The 16743-nt window shown below is 36.7% G+C and overlaps 1 long non-coding RNA gene across 1 annotated transcript in view; it reads left to right on the top strand.

The window, feature by feature from the left end:
* LOC128928537 (uncharacterized) overlaps positions 1–16351 on the top strand; it is a 309660-nt gene extending 293309 nt beyond the window's left edge. The window contains exons 6-7 of the long non-coding RNA XR_013522299.1: positions 9845–9928; positions 14638–16351. This is a non-coding gene — a long non-coding RNA (uncharacterized LOC128928537). The remainder of the gene's footprint in view (positions 1–9844; positions 9929–14637) is intronic.
* Positions 16352–16743: the final 392 nt, after the last annotated feature.

Below are 16743 nucleotides of genomic sequence, written 5' to 3'. Positions count from 1 at the left end.
TGAAGAGTGTGCATAATTAAGTGGCTTTTTTGAAAATTGAATCCTAATATTTTCTTCATCTGGTAATTGATAACTGGATGCTTTGTTTTCTCAAGGCATATTTTGACAAACTTTGCTGCAGGCTTCTGCAAAGCAGTATTCATTCACATCTGATATTCAGTCTCTGACCATTGAATGCTACAAGCATTTATTATAAGAAATGAGAAGAGGAAAAGATTACTTATGAGGGTACCCTATTTAGAAAGATGGAATTACTTCTGGGGTTTGTGCTCATACTACAGTTCTGTATAGGTTTTATCTGGCATTTTCTTAGCATGAGAATCTTGGAGGTTCTATTTTGACCCTCGTAGTGAGCGTCAGGGAATGGTAGGGTGTGTAGGGAGAAGAATTAGAGACCCTTTTGCCTGGATGTTGTTTAGTGATTGATCATGCCTGTGGCACTCACCCCTGTAAATACCTCCCCCCTGGAGACAGCATGGAAGTGGAGACATTGGCTAAAGTCATTACAGTTAATATCTTTAATAAATACGTGCTTTCTCTTGACCATTAGAATTTTGATGTTGACTTGGTCGTGTCCTGAGTGAGCTAATTAACTTTAAGCCTAGGGTTGTTTGGACACTGAATGGGCAGGTTTCCAGTACACCACTGGACGTTTGCATTTTTTGTTTGTTGGAGATTCCTTTGACCTTGGTGAAAGCCAAAAGAAAGGAAATAGCATTCAAGGAGGCAGAACTTAAAATGAAAAACACATGAAATAGGATCTCTCTGTGGAATTAAAGCATGGAACACTGACTAGGAATGTGGTGGTGTTTGCCCTTGCACAGTTTGGCCTGTCTCAGAGGAACATCTGATGTTAGACTGTCCACGTGCAGTCGGCACAGTGGAAAAGAGGGCATGACCTGGGCAGTAACATTTCTTCTATATTTTCTCCAAAAAGTAAACAATTTTTAATCACATGTACATGTCTGAAGTGTTCTGTGTGTTTGTTAATGGCTACTAAGTTCACATGTGTCTTTCATTTTGTCCATTTCAAGACATTAAATTAAAAGGCCGTTGGTTTCCATATTATATAAGGGAAGGCTTGCATAATAAAAGGCATGTATTTACAATTTAGATATAGAAGATTTGTTGCAGGTGGCTTTGAATGCCTTGTAACAGATGCTATTTTGTGTTACAATTACTTACGTTGTCAACTAACATTTATTGTATTATATAATGACAGCATTGATATTTAAAAAGGAAAACAAATCAATGGCCCATATGAAAATTAATCTGCTGAAATTAGATTTTAAAAGTAAATCTAAACACAGTTCTCTGCCACTCTGCAGGTGGAATATGAATTGCCATATATAAAAAATTAAAACAAAATTTTTATTATATAACCAGTAAATTTCTTCTTTCAGCATAAGTATATTCTGATTTCTTCCATTAATATTTTTGCCTGAAGGTTTTTAATCAAAGAATATGAATTTTACAATAAAGTTAATAAGCCTGATCCATTGCCTATTATGAAGTGTCTATAACTGAACAAATGAACTACTCGGTTTCTATTAAAGGACAAGTTATCCCTGTCTCTAATATAAAAGGAAATAGATGTTTTTTCATCTTTTGCCTTCCTCTCCAGTCAAGAAAAATGAGATGATTTTAAAAACTGTTCTTCACACTACCTTGCAAATCCTGTTTTCAGTATTGATTGCTTTTCTTCTCTCTTCTATACTTGATGAAACTCTCACCATCTTTCAAAGGCCAGTACCAGGTCATCTTCTGCAGAAAGCCTCTTCACAAAAGGAATCAATTGCCTTCCCCTATACCCCCTTTTCCCTGGGCCATAGAGCTGTGTGGCACCCATGGCAAATATTTGCTGTTTGCTGTGGTCTTGAATGAAGGTGAGCATCACACTTTACCATATTTGTGGCCCACTGGGCCGTGCAGTGCCTGTCGTAGGGTAATGTTCATTGACTTAAATAATGAATCTTAAAATAAGTTCATTGTCTTTGGATACATTTCAAATGAAAATACCGTTATTTTGCTTTTCACTCAGGGAAATAAAAATTTTATTGCAGAGAAATAAACATTATTATCTTCATGTCATGAGTGATGGGATCCAGGCTTAACATCTTGTATTTTATTTTGTTTCTCTTGCTATATTGGCTTTGTGAATAGATAAAGGACCAAAAATCTAAATACCTGAAGCAGTTATAGAAAAAAATACCAATTTAATTTGCCTAAAAAGGCTCTATTGTCTCCAATTTTGTTTAAAAATGATCTCTTGTTACATGGCTCCAGATACACTGCTGCTTAAAGCAAATATAGCAACACTGAAATACCTGTTACCTGCAGCATGATGTAATTTAGCTTTTAAATCAACTTTGCAAAAGTTATATGAAAGGTTTTCATTGTGCAGTTTGTCCTTATTTGTACTTTTAATACAAAGGATGATGATGTAAGCATGAGTGTTTTCTTCATAATAATAAACCCTAGTATTATTAAAAATCATTTTCATTTTTATTCATGACCTTCATTTTTATACATGTATATATATTTTATATACATGTGATTATGTCAAAATTATGATTCATTTACATTATGCTTTTTAACTGAATATCATAGTATATTTCCTCATGTTTCAGCATGGTCTTAATTATTATAATTGTAAGAGCTATATATTTTTTCTATTGTGCCATTATATAGGTATAATATATATGCCATGATATATATGTATATGCCATATATAAATAATATATATTCAATAATATATATGCCATTTTATATACAAATTACATTTATTTTTATGTAAATTTAAACCTGTTAAGTCTATACACCTATTGTAAATCTAAAATAAATCTTTCACTCTCCTAAATATAATATAAAATTCTGTTTTCTTCCAATAATTTTGTTTAATTTTCCCAGAGTTCTGTAACAAAATTGAGACTGTTTTTGTCAGAGCAAAGGGTTCATGGTTTAATGATATGGAGAGTAGTAAAAACAGAGCTTGCAGCTAAGGAACTCTTTATAAGAATACATGAAATATTTTCTTTAAAACATATTTACTGAATGCTTACTAAGTTTAAGGAATCAGGATTTTTTTGTAGTTTCAAATATGAACATGATAGACATGACCATCAACTGCCAGCACTTATATTCCATTGGCGGTAAGAAACTGAAAACCAATAAGCAGACAAATAACCAAGGTACTTATAAATCATAATACACCAAGCAATGAAATTTGTTAGAAAAAAAAACTTCTCAGAAAAAAACTGATTGGGATGAGATGTTGGTGAATAACATGTTGACCCTTGGGTCAGGTGACAGTAAAGGACTCAGGATGTATGTATGGAAATAGTTTTCAGGCAGTGGGACTAGCATAAGATAAAGCTGTGAGGTGAGGAAGAGCTTATTTAAAAATCTGGCTGTGGGAATGGGGGAACTGTGCCTCAGACACTGAGCAGAGAGCAAATGGCATGAAGTGATGGTGAGGGAGGGTATGAGTCACATGGGCTCTATTCTGAGTATAATGAGAAGCCTTTGAATGGTTAATTCACTTTGTAACATGATCCAATTTCCACAATAAAAAATGTCATGCAATATGAGGAATGAATTGTGGGGGAAAGAATGGAAAAGGAGATCACAAAGAAACAGTTGCAAGAGTCCAAGTTGGAAATATTGGCATCAAGGACTAGAATGATAGAAGAGGAAATGGAGAGTAGAGGAGAAAATGAGACATGTCTTTGAGGTAGGAACAATAGTATGTGGTGCTGTTCAGATATTGGAGCCAAAGAAAAGAGGTATCAAGGATGACTTAAATATCTGACATAAAACAAAGTATATATTTACAGGGATGTGGGAGACAGACAGGTGTGGGTGTGGGTAGCAGCAGTGACAAATAGTTGGATACAATAGATCTAGGGCTTGGAGAAAATGGCTGGGCAGGAGAGGCTGGTGACTTGGAGGTGGGGTAGGCCCTATGACTAAGGCCCTTTGACAAATTTTTTGTCTTCATCTTAACCCTGACTTTAAATCTAAGAAAATGGGTAAAATCATTCAGGGAGAAAGAGTTGCAAAAGGTGAAAACTCATCGTTAAGGCCAAGCTCAAGAAAACTAACATTTAAAAGTTGGGTAGACCTGGAAGAGCTGGTAAAGGAGATTGGCCAACAGGTGAAACTTCAGCTGTATCTGTAATGTTTATCTCTAAAACATCCTTAGCAAAAATTACAATATGCACTGTTAAAAACTGTATGACAGATACATAGATGTCTGTTCTATTTTATTCTGGCGTTTTAAAATAAATGCTTAAAATATATAAAACATTTGAAGTTAAATTATGGAATGTTTTTTAAAAGTCACTCATATATCATAACAATAGATAATACAAACCTCACAATGCAATAATTTATTTCCTTATTATTGGTCAGTAACTCTAATAAACTACTACTAGAAATGTAGCAATCACTTAGAACCCTGATGTTCTAGTGAAGCTACATGGTGGAGGTAGCAGAGCATCATGTGCAGTGTCATGCACTAGAGAAGTTTTAAAGTGACCTTAAATGGCAAGTCTCTGAAATGAAATTGTTTTCCATTTGCATTTTCTGTCTCATGTGAACCATAGATTACAAGGCAGGAAGGGAATGCAAAGCCTTATGATCCATCCCATCATTTTCCAGTGAAGAAATGCCTTCGGAGATGCTGAAGGGCTTGTCCACAGTCTCAGCCAGGCCTTCTGAATCCTAGCCTAAGACACTTGACATTTAGGTGACATGGATCCAGGGACGATTTTATGTTAGATTAGACAGAGACATTTTAGACAACAGGTTTAGTTTATGTGGAGATTAGAAAAGCTCAAATAGATAAGTTTTATAATACAAAGTCTGCTGTTAACTCATCTCTCTGCTTTTTATTATTTTTGGTAGGCTGTGGGAAACTGTTATACAATATGAATAATAAAGAGCTGTGAAGTGAAGTATATTTTGATTTAAGAACACTAATGACATAACAACTAAAATACAAAAGACAAAGGTGGCCAGTGTGGTGGCTTGTGCTGGTTATTTCATCACTTTGAGAGGCTGAGGCAGGTGGATCACGTGAGGTCAGGAGTTCAAGACCAGCCTGGCCAAAGTGGTGAAACCCCCATCTCTAATGAAATTACAAAAATTAGCTGGGCATGGTGATGGGCACCTGTAATCCCAGCCACTCAGGAGGCTGAGGCAGGAGACTTGCTTGAACCCAGGAGGTGGAGGTTGCAGTGAGATGAGATTGTGCCATTGCACTCCAGCCTGGCAACAAGGGCGAAACTCCATCTCAACAACAACAACAAAAAGACAAAGGTAATTAAACACATTACAAAATGAATTTTTACTTTATACAGGGATTTTGTATGCTATTTTCTTCAATGTCCAGATATTCTGCTATGGAAATGGCAAATAGATTTAGCTGGGTGTGTCACCTCTAACTGACCAGTAGAGGCTACCTGGAATAAGTGTGGAGAAAAGCCATGCCTGGGCCTAGCGGGTATATTAGTCAGAGATCAGAGTTCTCCAGAACCAGTAGGGTATCATTTGTACATGTAAATGATACATAAAACAGATTCACTTTAGGGAATTGGGTCATGTGACTGTGGTGGCTGGCAAGTTTGAAATCCTTAGGGTTAGCCGGCAGGCTGGAAATTCATGTAAAAGTTAATTGCATGCAGTCTTAAGTCTGAAATCTGCAGAGCAGGTGAGCAGGTGAGACACTCAGGCAGAGCTTCCATATTGCAGTCCTGAGGCAGAATTGCTTTTTTTTCCAGAAACCTCATTTTTTGTTCTCAAGGCTTTCAGCTGATTGGATGATATTTAGTCATACTATGGAGAGTACTCTACTCAAACTGATTCACTGATTGTAAATGTCAATCATATCTAAATACTGTCTTCACAACATCTTGGGTGTTGTTTTACTAAACAACTGGGCACCCTCGTTCAGTCAAGTTGACACACAAGATTAACCATTAGGCTGACTAAGAGTATGAACATCTATTGTAATGACTACCTGTGGTGTATTGAGGTGCGTTATGTCTGCCATGTGCTCACAATCCTTATCCTGGTTTTATTTAAATGCTCCTTCAGTATAAGAAAATCTCTTTTATGGGCAAAACTTCAAGAATATTATTGTGGAAATGAAATAACTTATATCTAAAAGGTTTTTCTTTCATTTGAAAGACAGGAAGATATAAAGACCTTATATCTCATGAAGAGAGTTTTCAATGAACTATACTTTTCTTTGTTGTTGCCTTATTTTCTGAAGCAGGCATTTTAAATCCTTCTCGTCTGATTATATAATCCAAAGTTTCAGCCCATATTCACTATACATCCCTCACTCACCCAACTATGCTGTGGGAAGATCTCCAGTGGCAATGCTTTTACACTCTTAGAGAAATTGGTGTCAGGATTTTTCAGAAACTGACACTGATAGTCCCAAAATTAAAATTCAAACTGTCAAAAATATGTAGTAATCATTTGGTGGATATTCTTCAGCCTATTATGTTAGTTTTGATCTTTTAAGTGATAAGACATTGTAAATTTCTGTTGGCTTCATCAGTGTCTCAAATTTGATACACTGGAGCTCAAATAATTGTGCTATTGTATCAAAGAATGCCTACAGTTTTACAAAAGGAAGAGGGATTTCTCATTTGAGGAGTGGCTTCAGCTATATATTTTAGTTAGAGAAGATTTGAAATAAGACTTAATAACCTTTGCCATAAAAATATCTTAATATAAGAGCATTTAAAGAATCTTAGAAAAAACAAATTCTTAGACACAAAACAATGGCTATCAAAGGAATGATACTTGGATAATATTTGCGTAAAGCCAATATCCAACAAGTATTTTCATTATAGTGTCCCTTTTGTTCCCCTAGAAAATGTTTTATATTATTGAGTATCATATGTCTCTCTAAATTTCTGTTTTCAAGCACGTTTCCTGCTAGGAACATATGGAAAGGGTAAATGTCTGGAGTAGAATTTGAATGCTATTATAAACTATGAGAGAGGATCTTGGAGTATTACTGCATTTGAAAGACTTAAAACTATGTCTGCAGTTAGATTTAGACAACCATTTTGCTTATGTTGTACTCTTTTTGTAGAATATGAAAAAGAAAATGTAAAAAGCAGATCTTATAATATTCTCTTACCTTCCATGTTTACATTTTGATGTTGGTATCAATTTACTCTCCCACAGATGCTTGGAATTATTGTTTTTGAATACAGAGAAATTTCATGTGTGTAAAATTACAGCATGTTCTAGTGGAGGGCATTTATGTCAGGAAATGATTTCTATAGAGAACTTTCACGCAGAACCTTAATACTAATTCCTGAACTCCCCTAAGCCTGGGACTTGTGTCTACTGAACAAACTGAAGAGTTGTGATTCTTAGATGATAGAGGTAAATTTAAGAGTCACGACCAAAGTAAAGGTGAATGTGAATAATTACTTTGGTAAATCAGGCATAAAATATGCTGATAGTCTTTGGCTCATTTAGTCTTCAATTCTCTTTTTTACTGGATGATAAAGACAGAGCTTTGCTTTCCTTTTACAATTTTAAATTTAGAACTCCAGGGAACAAAGTGCACCAATTCATTGCCTTCCTGTGACCACTCTCATCTCAGAACCATGGCTGCAGCACAGGTCGTCAGCCAGTGTGATTAATCGAGGATTCAGAAGCTAGGGCAGATTGCATACTGTGGTCTGGCTGGCCAGCCTGGGGAGATACTGATATTGGCTGTTATTGATTGTGCATATTTATCACATGCCAAACCGTAGGACAACAAACTTTCAGCAAAGCTCCCAACAAATCTAAAAGTTGGACTTATTATTTCTATTTTAAGAATAATAGAGACAGTTTCAGTTACTTGCCCAAGACGTCATTGGAATCTTGATTGGAACTTCAGACCTAAGATTGGAATCTGGCTGTTTCCAAAAACCGATTTGTTTGACCTTTGTTGTTATTTTCCTTACTGAATCCAATCTTATACACTTTGGACTTATGTACCCACTTCTTAGCGACTTGCTCCATTAAAAAAAGTTGACAAATTATACTGATCAGTGATAGGAGATATTTAATATTTCACCAGCTTTTAAAAGCAGGTTATTAAAGCATGTGAACTCTTCTGATAGTATCAGTTTATCGAGCTGAATTAAACAAGGTACCCACATAGTGGAAATGGAAGTTCTTTAAATAAGAAACTAGAATGCTCTGAATCGATTTGCTTTTAGTGTAGTCTTGAAATTGGTAGTCATTCAAAATTCAGGGCAGATGGTCTTTAGTGCTTGCATGTACTCCTGGGCATTTATCAGTTAGAATTCAGCGGCATTTGCCTGTTCTCATTAGGTAATTGCATTACAAATATTCCTTATCATAGGAAAGAAAAACCTAATTACTAGATCTTAATTAAACCTTCTGCTAGAGGCTAACCTTTTGACCAGTAACATATGACCATGATAAAGAAAGGCAAACCAGAAAATTCATTAGGTGGTTGACAATGACCGGCAAGCAGTCTGGAACTATGTTTGTTCTTTGTTTCACTTTTCCCTAATATCAATGATTACAAGCAATGTGAGTAGCATTGAAACAATATGTATATTGACAACCAGTTATTTTTTTCTACACGTATGTATTGATTTCGCTATACATCCAAAGCTTCTCAAAATGTATTCTTGAAGAAAGCTTTGGTGGCCAGCAACTGGGTACCAACTCATTTCCTTCCTTCTGCTTCCTCTTCACTGGGGTAACGTTTAAGACTGGATTGTTACATGATTTCAGCATAACTCACATTTCCATTTTGATTGAATCAGAAGTAACAATAAACTAAAATCTCTCTGAGACTCTTTTAGTCTTTGACACTTTTATATTTGCCATCCCTGCCAGACTAAATATTTCTCATCAAATATTTTGAAAGTTTATTATTACACATTTTGTACTAATATGACATGGTCACACTTATAACTCCAGGACTTGATGTGGTCAATGTTTTTATGAACTTGACTATCTTTAGAAAGATTTGAGGCCCAGAAAGGTAAAGGGAGTTTTCCAGTTTTGTTTTTTTTTAAACAAACCACTATCTAAAACTCTCATTTTTTGTCATTTGAAATGTATACTGTTGTTGCAGTTGGGGGTGGGGCATAAAGTTTGTTAAACCATGTCATTTTTATAACAGTTTCTATTATTAGTGCATATTCAGATAAACTGAGAGACAAGCTGTTTATAAGAAACTGGGATCCCACCACTCTTAAACTGTTCTTCTACATGAAAATACATAGCTTTCCCTCCTGTCATGTACTTAGGTTGAAAGGTCCTTTCTAATTTCAGCTTTTCTGCAGGTGTGTAGGATTAAAACTGTCCTCCTAAAGAAGTCTTTTCTTGACTGTCTTGTGAAAAGTAGCTTCTTGTCTTCCTGTTCTGGTGATTATTTTATTTATTTATTTTGACCTTGATTTGCTCCATAAGAATGAAAGCTCTATCAGGAGAGGGATATTGTATCTGTCTTGTTTACCACTGTTTCCTTAATGATTGTGGTTCAATGCCTGGCACATTGTAGTGCTTAAGAAGACAGTGTGGCGATTCCTCAAGGCCTTAGAAATAGAAATTCCATTTGACCCAGCAATCCCATTACTGGGTATATATCCAAAAGGCTATAAGTCGTTCTACTATAAGGACACATGTACACGAATGTTCACTGCAGCACTGTTTACAATAGCAAAGACCTGGAATCAACCCAAATGCCCATTGATGATAGACTGGATTGGGAAAATGTGGTACATATACACCATGGAATATTATGCAGCAATCAGAAATGATGAGTTTGTGTCGTTTGTAGGGACATGGATGAATCTGGAGAACGTCATCCTCAGCAAACTGACACAAGAACAGAAAACGAAACACCGCATATTCTCACTCATAGGTGGGTGATGAAAAATGAGAACACATGGACACAGAGAGAAGAGTACTAAACACTGGGATCTATTGGACGGAAAAGGGGAGGGCCAGTGGGAGGGGGAGGGGGGAGGAATAGCCTGGGGAGAAATGCCCAATGTGGGTGAAGGGGAGAAAGAAAGCAAAACACACTGCCATGTGTGTACCTACACAACTGTCTTGCATGCTCTGCTCATGTACCCCAAAACCTAAAATGCAATAAAAAATTAAAAAAAAAAAAAGAAATACCTAGAGATGGAATGAATGAGTAGAAGTATAAATGAATTGATGACTGAGGAAGAAGTGAGCAGTAGTAAATTTCACCTGGGTTGCTTATGACAGGATCATGGAATATGGAACGTAGAATTCTGTACCCATGGGTGGCAGCAGGCTGAGTGACAAAGACAAACAGCAACAACAAAAATCCACGGGGCAGGTTTACTCCTGCTCCTGGAGCTACTTCTATTGATTAAACTTGTACCACATGCTAGATGCTGTGCTGCGTGTTTCAGTTTTACTTTATTCAGTGCTCTCTACAACAACTGAAAGATCAGAACAGGCCACATGAAGGAGGTGATGTCTGAATAGGCGAGAAGGCAGAGAGGAAAAAGAAGCACACATTTGAGCTGTTATGCAAGTACTTCAGGCACAAGTTATGTGATTAGCATTTGGCAGATTTAAACTTTCATTATGTTTTTCCTAGAGAAGTAGTCCTCTATCTTTTTGCTATTTTGAATTTGGCCCCTTAGGGAATAAAAAGGTACAAACTAATCATTCTATGGTGAATGTCTTTGCACAAAACTAACATGGTATCATTTGCCCTTGTCAGTGGTATTGGGTGATGACATTTGAGTGCACAGTTTAATTGGCAGAAGGAAGAGGCAGGCCAGTTACATCTATGCAAGTCTAGCAAGTGAGCCATGAAAAGTGCAAATTGTGCCAATCAGTTGGCAGCTTGGTGTGTGGTCAATGCGATAAGAATCAGAGAGTAGGGAGGTCATTCAAGAGAGTGAAATGCATGCAAGTCACAGCCAAAAGCGATTGCAAACAGTCACCTTAGAAAAATGGTCACCATCTCCCTTCCCTCTTCTCTCAGACACTGCAATGTATGAGGGCAGGAGAAAATTCAGATGCAAATTGTTTCTGCTGATGAGTGACTGTGCATAGATGGGTTTTGAAATGCCAGATGGGGTGACTCTATCCTTTTGATCATATGAGGAACCATAAGAACAAGCCAGGCCTCAAGTGCAATTCTGACACTTCAAATACATTAATACACTTTTTTCATTAGGCAATTTAAAGATCAGAGACATATATCAATTATACTTTGTTTCTTGGCTAGTCACTTTTGTAGGAAGTAGCAGATTAATAGGCACTTTCTATATCCTGAGCTAACTTATCTATAATTCTCTGCACTTATTAGATTGAAGAAAGGTTGCTTATAAGAGCAAGGCTAAGGGATATGTAACATTTCATCTTGCTGTCAAAACCTGTCATTTAAATAAGTTGAAACTTCTAAAACATTGAAATGAAAGCAGTCCTTAAAGGAATAGAAATGATTTAAAAAATAGAAAGAAGAGAGACCAAAAAAGCAAGAGGGAAATAAAAGTACATATATGTAGACAAAGAAGACCTGCCTGTTTGGAATTTGTTTGGAATGACATGATGCCATGCCCTGAAGCTCACTTAAGCTCTGGGAGTCAGGGAGTGATCGTCTATTATCTTTTGCCTTTAAAATGTTGATTAGCAAATATTTTCCCTTTTTGACCTATCAAATCTATTTCTGGTACTTTAACTTAAGGCTTGTGGACAAATAATTATAATAATAATCTGTGTACAAGGTGGTACAGCCAGGCTTCATCATTAATTTTTGAACACTTGGAGATAATCTACTCTCATTGACTTCTAAGCACCTCTTCACATTTTGAATCACTTATTTTCCATAACCTGATCCTTTATTGGTTCTCCATGTCCTATCAAGCTTATAGTTCTCTTTCTATCTCCTTTGCTGGCCCAGCCACAAAAATATTTGCCCCAAGGCCTCTCCCCTGCCACCTCATGCTCCCTCCTTAGACCAGCACATCCCCAGCCATGGCGTCAATTGTCTCATCTAACACCTGCACACTTTGACATCTCTAGTTCTGCATTTCCAATCCGTATGTTTAATTGTCTGCTTGATATCACATCTTGGAAGTCTCAAAGCCTTTTCAAAATTGCTACATCCAGAAGTAAACATCCTCTTCCCAATTCCTGGTGTGGTCTTGTCCCTGTATTCCTCTCTCTCTTACTGAAGGTACCAGCAATACCAAATTGGGCAAGCCAGAAATCTAGAAGTCACCCTTGACATCTCCCTCCTTTAGCCCCTATATCTAACCATTCATGAAATTTTCTCAGTGTTATCTCCTATTCATTCTCAAAGCTGTCCACATGCTTCCATCTCCAAGACTTCTCAATAATCTGTCTACTGCAGCAGCCTTGTAACTCAGCCACTGGCAAGAGATACAGCCCCAGTTCACGTTGTGCTCCACATTACAGAGAAGCACATTGCTCCCTCCAAAGGCTCCCTCCAAAGGGGTCTCACATCCAGAGAGAACTTTTCTTTTCTGTTTTCTTTTAAGGGGTCTCACATCCAGAGAGAACTTTTCTTTTCTGTTTTCTTTTCTTTCTTTCTTTCTTTTTTTTTTTTTTGAGATGGGGTCTTGCTCTCTTGCCCAGGATCAAGTGCAGTGGTGCCATCTTGGCTCACTGCAACCTCCAGCTCCTGGACTCAAGCAATCTTCCCAACTTGGCCTCTTGAGTAGCTGGAAGCACAGGCACGCACCACACCTGGCTAGTGTGTGTGTGTGTGTGTGTGTGTTATTTTTGTAGAGATGGGGTTTTGCCATGTTGCCCAGGCTGGTCTCTAACTCCTGGGCTGAAGCAATGCACCAGTCTCAGCCTCCCAAAGTGCTGGGATTATAGGTGTGAGCCACTGCACCCAGCCCAGAGAGAGCTTTTCAAACACAGATCTGATTTTACTTAAAACCCTTCAGTAGCTTTCCCTAGTGTATAGAAAAGTATTTTAATAAGATTTGTTCTAACCTCAGAGTTAGAAGATCTCTGCCAACACTTTAGATTTCAAATACCTTGAAGAAGAAATATATTTGTGATATATTCTTGATCTAAAAAAAAATTTGTATTGATACGAGTAGTGTAAAATATTGTGTTAAAAACTAGCCTGGTAACCTTAGAACTTGCCATGTCCATTTGAACTTTCTGAAGAAAATAACAGTCACACAAAACAAAGTCATTTTTAGCTTGATGGTTATATTTGAAGCTATAATAAAGCTTGTCGTAACTCGTATTTCTCTCACTTTTAAAAAAGAAATCAGGCAGCACAACTATATTTAATTGGAAAGAATATTCTTCTGTTTCTATTCTTTGCATGTAAATTATTTTATTTCAAATAATATATTAGATGAAAATCTGTCACAAGAATTGATCTGTCTTTAGCAGAAAAACAAACAAACAAACCTCTGACTCTGGCTTTTGATTTTATTTCCAGCATAAGTTTCACTGTCCCTAGTGGGATGAGAGTTGTTTTGGTTGTTTATCTAATGAGGCTGGGCAGGGTTGCACCAGCCCAGAGAGCACTTTTGTGAGGGGTAAAGAAGGGCATCCCTTCTCCATCAGCACAGGCAGACATGGAATCGCACAACCCATTAAAACATGTTTGCTACCACTCTTACTCTTTGGCCTGGCATTGACAGAGAAGCACTCATCCATTTGAATTGATGGTTTTATTCTAGTCACTTTTTTGGTTTCTCTATAAATATGGGATCTTACTGTTTGCTGGCAGTCTTGTCACCTGTGAATATTTGTATCAATTGGTTACCTCTAGCAGCATCAGCACTTTGAGATTTCCTGGCCCAGATATAAAAAAATCAATTTTGTACCTTCTTTAATTTGGAGAAAATTATGCTTCTTTAAGGATGGAGAAAAACTATGTATGAACATTTTCAGACTTTTTTGGGATAGACATACTCACTATTAGTCTCTTATGGGGAAAATAACTTGAATCCTGTCCATTATTCGATTTCTGACATATTAAACATACCTGGTAGGTGGAGGCTGGATTACAGGGAATGATGATGGGATCATTGAGGGTAAATTATCAAAAGGAGAGAAAGCACATTTGACACCCAGAGGCAGTATGGGATGAGACAACAACTTGAACCTGGAAGCTGATAACACAGCCACCTTGGAACAGAATCGAGGAAAATAGTGTCGTGTGTGAGCTGACTGTGATGCTTTATGAAACTCTTAACTTTGGGGCCTAAGCTTCCCAGCAGTGGGACTCCCTCTAAACTGCATATCACGTGGAGGAAAGACTGTTGCTTTCACTTTTAGGTGGCACCACAGGCAACTCTGCAGCATTGAGACTGTGGAAGTCTCACTGATGGTGACTCAGGTCAATTGGCAAGCCTTGGCTGGGCTTGGAGTAGTATCTCTGCAAGATGCCACATGCTAGGTAGGAATAAATTGGTAAATACTCAGTTCTCTCTCTCTATGGTAGATGGTGATTTGATCCTGAGGGAACCCTCTTTGTGTAGCAGATAGCTTAGCTTTAAAATGCATTTTAGACTTTTATTCTCTAAACTCAGAATGTAGCCTGAGAATGTGCTTTGAAACTCTTTGTTTCCTTCTGTTTTCCACCAGATGCTCCCAGGCGCTGTGCTCACTTATCTAAGTAGGTGCTTGCTTAGAAATCCCAGGCACTAATCTTGAATTAAACCAGGCATAGAGACTCAGTGGAATTCTCCTCTACCTGGAGACTACCTCAAGGCTGTTAATTTAAAACCCAGTCATTGTCAAGATGGTGCCAGCCTGTACTCTATGTGGAGAATATTTCAAGTTAGCCATCAGAACAAGACATGCGGACCTGTATCCTGCACCACCTCGCACGTGTTCTACGCAAAGATCCTAAGGTCTGAATCCAAACACAAGACAAACGGCCTTCCTAGATGGGAAACCCTGATGTGAACCTTGAAAGGTTCAGCTCCTGGGATACTTGGTGGGATATTCTCACCAATTATGATGATTTTATCTCCATAAATTGGGGAGACTTTCAAAGCCTTGTTGCCTCAGCTCCACAGCACTCAAAGATTAGAACTATATATTTACTGTATTAATTTGTAAAGTTCTTGTTTTGCTTGAGATTTCTCTGAAGAGGAGTGGACTTGGTGAGGAGAGAAAATTTATTGTTTCTTTTACAACTGATCCTAGTTCTTATCTACAACTATGTGACTTACAAATAGTGTTTCCCTTCTTCTATAAATTCTTCCTTACAGGTTGATTGTTGCCATGGAAAACCTTTTTTGTCTATTGTGCAGGCTTTGAGGTAGGGAATGTTCATGAGATGTTCAAGTGGCAAATCAGGGAGTACAATTTTTACCCTGTTAAATTGACTTGGGTTTCTGGGAAATAATATAACAAATAGTTGGAAAACATGTTACAACCAAAATGTGAGATTTTGAATATTGAGAAAGAAGAAGATGAGTGAATGAATGTGTGCTACCTTTTGGAAACTACACAATGCTTGATTTGGGAATTGTGATGTTCAGCTCTTTAAATTAATTTAGATATTCAATTATCAGTATATATTGTTAATTCCATCATTATGTTTTCATGAACTCTTTAGATATTTATCAATTTAGTAGTTTTCAGTATATGAAGCTGTCTTTCTCAATTTTCTGTTTTTATGTAAATATCTGCTTTCTCCTTTTAAGAGTTTGGAAATCACACTTTAGTCTGTTGAAAATATACATACTTCCAGTTGTAGCATTTATTAAAACTGCTTCAGGAACTGCTTTCTGGACACCAGGCAATATTCAGTGTCATAATAAAAACCTATCTCTGCACAAAATACACTGATTTATATAGTTTTTTTCCTTAGCCACTGAATGATTCATCAGCTATTTACTGGGCTTCAGAAAGAGGTTCATAACAATGAAAAATAACAATTAAACCCCCCTGAGGGCTATTAATTGCCAACCAACTCTCTTGAACCCATTATCTTTCATTACCATAATGAAAATTATTCCTGTACAATATGTCTTTCTGTGATCTGTGTGAATGCACACACTTACAACCACAATTATCTTTTCTCAGTAATAGCCTCATGTTATGTTTTTATTCTATTATTATTCTCAAACATAGAACTGAGAGCAGGAAGTTACCAATTCTGAATATATTTTTCTACACAACCATTCGTAAACCTCTTTCGGTAGATGTTGTTTGTATTTAATTATTACTGAGTCTTCATTTCCTGTGGAAAATACCAAATAAATATTACAAACATTTCTTCAGGTTAAATTATTTTAATTTCCTTGTGTTTGAATTAAGTCTTTGCAAAACATAACCTTTCCAATGTAATTTCTACTGGGAAATATTCATAATTTCAATGCTGTGAAATCCATATAAAATTTTCTTTCTGTAATGTTTCTCCTATATAATGCTTATCCTTTGGAGAGCCATTATTATGCATACACTCAGCACTTCCTTCTATTGTCATGCTTAAAATATTTGATTCTCTGTCTTATCTGGAAAACATGATGGGAAGTAAAATGTTTTTGTTCAACAGAAATAAACATTTCCTTATATCTCGTGTTCATGAAATGAGTACAGAGAGTAACACTCTGGAACTTAGAATATTTATTGCTAATGTTTTAATTGAAGCTCCTGTTATTTAAACAGAAAGCACCTAGATATTTGGTTACTTTCAACTAAAATGAGAGTATTTTAACACGATAATCTGTAATAATC

This window comes from Callithrix jacchus, chromosome 9 (genome assembly GCF_049354715.1).
Source record: "Callithrix jacchus isolate 240 chromosome 9, calJac240_pri, whole genome shotgun sequence".
In the NCBI taxonomy this organism is placed as follows: Eukaryota; Metazoa; Chordata; class Mammalia; order Primates; family Cebidae; genus Callithrix; species Callithrix jacchus.
Note: the sequence above shows the minus strand (reverse complement) of the source record. Positions and strands in the feature narration are given on the sequence as shown.